We start from the raw sequence: 4,561 nt of genomic DNA, 5'->3' as shown, positions 1-4,561 counted from the left end.
TTTTGGTTTTCTCGAGATATAACGAAATGCCCAAGGGCACGGTGCGTGAGTGGCACCCGTCAGATATGTATCGGGGCACCTTTTTGAGGTAGATTTTGCACACAGAAAACATTATATAACTCACATTGCAAGGTTCACCCCAAAAACCACCTCTGGCCGCTGGACTAGTTAGACGGTAGATAAACCGAAAGAAGAAAAGGAAAAGAAAGTATTACAGTAGTCCGTAGGGGGGGGGACTAATACGTCAATATTTAATGTTTAATCTCTACTAACTCAACTAATGGTGAAATTCTTTATTTAATACTTTTAATATCTCATTACTTACATTGTTGCACTTAAGAAAGAAACTATGTATTTTCTGTCTAGATTATAGCGATACTTCCTATATAGAATCATATCATGCAACAGGAGGGTACATAAATATATATCTTTTTTGTCGTATTAGTAACGTCCTTATATTATATGATGGTATCACTCATTTATTGTAGTCACAGATTTCTATGATTGGAATACTTTATCGACATATATTGATCACGTGTATTTCATTTATAAAAATAAAAATGTTATAATAATCCTACTTCATGATTCTGTTGCCTTAATTTAGATTACGTTCCTTTAATACAAATATGTGAGTATGTATTAATAGTTCATATGTATTTCTATTTTACATTTTGTATGGTTCATTGTGTTAACACTGGCAGAAAGAGTCACGTGTGGTATTTGAATCAAGACCATATTCATGTTTAGTTCACCAGTAAAATGCAATAACGTAATGTAACGTCTACTCATCTCAGTTTCAACTCCGAGCTTCAAGTAACATTAGTGGTTGGATCCATATGTTACGATATGTGTATGTTCTAATCACACAAAATCGAATTTAATCTTTGATAACAATGTTCAATATATTCAGCAAATAACAACTCAAGGTCTATATGCAGTAATAATGCGCTATAACAATACATTTTTATAGACTATTTTTCTTTACTAACGGCCATGTGTGCTTTCTAATCACATTATATGGAAATCTTGTGAAATCTATATTTCATACATTATTTGTTATTAATGGAACAATATCATTTTTCACGATTTTATATATTGTTAGGGCAAAATGCAAGTCTGTAAGAGTACACACGAAATCACATTTAGTACGAAATGAAGCCTCCAGGAGGTACAGGAAGTTGAATTGTATTTGTATCGATTTCAATTACGTTAACACCCAGCTGGTCTAATCTTGGTGCTGTGTATCTAAATTGAATTGAACATTAACAATAAGACATCATAAGTACGAGGAATAGGTCACTGCCTAGAAGTTTATTAATAATCTAGAAAGGATTAAAAAATACTCTTTATTCATTTACAATTAAGGTAGAGGAAATTGTCACACCGAAAGAACCTGTTAGTAGTTCATTAGATTTGCTAGATAAAGACCATGGTATTATCTTCTATTTCTATACAGAGTAGTCACCTTACGGCATTGTGATGAAATAAAGTGATTACATTAATATTGGATCTGAAAGTAAAGGCACATTTTTTTTCATATTCTGTAAACCACAATGGTTATAAGGCAACGCTTGACTATACTTATATGTAATATGTTGCCGGGGACAGTTTGTTTGGATTATATACATGCATTAGAGCATTGTGCGTGATATAATCATTGCTAACAGCAAACAATACAGTTAGATTAATAATTTAGGTAAATAAGAACGTAACAGATTGAAAAGTTACCACGTTCTTAGTCTGACATACATCATGTTTTAAAACGACAGAATAATATTTTAACATGAAATGCATAGTGTGAATGTTAGTAGTCATCGAGTAGCGAGAAAAAAGCGTTCTAGTCACACCATAATATGACTGGAGACAACTTTTCAGGGGTTTGGAAGAGTTGGTATTTTTCAACCCATTCATGATCAAATCATTAGTATAATACTATTGTTATATCTATCTATCTATCTATCTATCTATCTATCTATCTATCTATCTATCTATCTATCTATCTATCTATCTATCTATCTATCTATCTATCTATCTATCTATCTATCTATCTATCTATCTATCTATCTATCTATCTATCCATCCATCCATCCATCCATTCTATCTATCTATCCATTGACGTCAAGTGTTCAGACAAGAGAGCGGGTTTGTGATTTGTACCAAAGAAAACGTTCCCTAGTCTCGTTGAACTTTCACCAAACGAGTGCGGGCTAAGATCTCAGTCGAATGAGTCAATGTGAGGTAATTTCCACAACACTCAGATGCCGGCGCCTACCATCATGGATATTCATCACAATAATACAACAAAGACAGGAGATGCCAACGTGTCCTAACCTGGTTGGACAAGCCCAATAACCAATTAACCACAGGGTCGTGGATTATCCCAAATGCCATAACCTGAATATGTCAATTTTATTACAATATGACAATATGTATATATATATAAATAATATAAACCATACAGTTCTGACTCAAATATTTCGATATATGCATACAATAAATAGTAAACGTTTCACTAAGGCTTTGCTGAGCTACCTCATCAGTATGTCCAATCCATCATACCAATTATCGGAATCGTTTTATTATGTACTTTTTTGTCGTCCGTTCAGTACTTTTTCATTGAGATTATGAATGAATGTTGATCATATCAATTGTTAATATCTTTTTATTCAATCAAGGGAACACTGACATTATATCTAATTGTCTATAGGGGAATGTGTAAGTAGGTTACTAAAATGAACGTCACATTTTCCCTCATGCCTATTATTTGATTCAATACTTATTATATTATTTATCTTATCAAAACACAGCCACTTGCACTTCTCTGAGGTAAGACCCGCTCTTTTGTCATGTACAGGTTAGTAGTACAGGAATTGGGAGGGGGAGGGGGAGGGGGCGGGGAAGGGAAGAGAATCCTCAAATACTACCTAGGTTTCGAACGCCGCCACTTCGTTTGGAAATAATTAATGTAGACATATTAATGACGAGATTGTGAAAACTATTATTAATGTCATGGAACAGGTACATACCGAAGACTTTGTCACAACAATAATTGCAAACTGTTCCACCTGAATAACTTCATTATGTGTTTGCCTTCATTGGGACGCTGAATAACAATATTGACTTTATGCATGTTAGCTAAATTAATAGACTATTTCAAAATTGTATGAAATATGATAAACGAGAATTGGCATAAAGGTCATCGTGGCAAACCACAACCTCGTTTACTTAGTGTCAGATGTACAAATGGAGACTTAGTGTCAGATGTACAAATGGAGACTTAGTGTCAGATGTACAAATGAAGACTTAGTGTCAGATGTACAAATGAAGATTTAATGTCAGATGTACAAATGGAGACTTAATGTCAGATGTACAAATGGAGATTTAATGTCAGATGTACAAGTGGAGACTTAGTGTCAGATGTACAAGTGGAGACTTAGTGTCAGATGTACAAGTGGAGACTTAATGTCAGATGTACAAATGGAGACTTTGTGTCAGATGTACAAGTGAAGACTTAATGTCAGATGTACAAGTGGAGACTTAGTGTCAGATGTACAAATGGAGATTTAATGTCAGATGTACAAGTGGAGACTTAGTGTCAGATGTACAAGTGAAGACTTAATGTCAGATGTACAAATGGAGACTTTGTGTCAGATGTACAAGTGAAGACTTAATGTCAGATGTACAAGTGGAGACTTAGTGTCAGATGAACAAATGGAGATTTAATGTCAGATGTACAAGTGGAGACTTAGTGTCAGATGTACAAGTGAAGACTTAGTGTCAGATGTACAAGTGGAGACTTAGTGTCAGATGTACAAATGGAGATTTAATGTCAGATGTACAAGTGGAGACTTAGTGTCAGATGTACAAGTGAAGACTTTGAGTCAGATGTACAAATGAAGACTTAGTGTCAGATGTACAAGTGGAGACTTAGTGTCAGATGTACAAATGGAGACTTAGTGTCAGATGTACAAGTGTAGACTTAGTGTCAGATGTACAAGTGGAGACTTAGTGTCAGATGTACAAGTGGAGACTTAATGTCAGAGTTACAAATGAAGACTTAGTGTCAGATGTACAAATGGAGACTTAGTGTCAGATGTACAAATGGAGACTTAGTGTCAGATGTACAAGTGGAGACTTAGTGTCAGATGTACAAATGGAGACTTAGTGTCAGATGTACAAGTGGAGACTTAGTGTCAGATGTACAAATGGAGACTTAATGTCAGAGTTACAAATGAAGACTTAGTGTCAGATGTACAAATGGAGACTTAATGTCAGAGTTACAAATGAAGACTTAGTGTCAGATGTACAAATGGAGACTTAATGTCAGAGTTACAAGTGGAGACTTAGTGTCAGATGTACAAATGAAGATTTAATGTCAGATGTACAAGTGGAGACTTAATGTCAGAGTTACAAATGAAGACTTAGTGTCAGATGTACAAATGAGGATTTAATGTCAGATGTACAAATGGAGACTTAATGTCAGATGTACAAATGGAGATTTAATGTCAGATGTACAAGTGGAGACTTAATGTCAGATGTACAAATGAAGATTTAATGTCAG

This window comes from Glandiceps talaboti, chromosome 6 (assembly GCF_964340395.1).
Source record: "Glandiceps talaboti chromosome 6, keGlaTala1.1, whole genome shotgun sequence".
NCBI classification, from domain to species: domain Eukaryota; kingdom Metazoa; phylum Hemichordata; class Enteropneusta; family Spengelidae; genus Glandiceps; species Glandiceps talaboti.
This window is presented reverse-complemented; position numbering follows the sequence as displayed.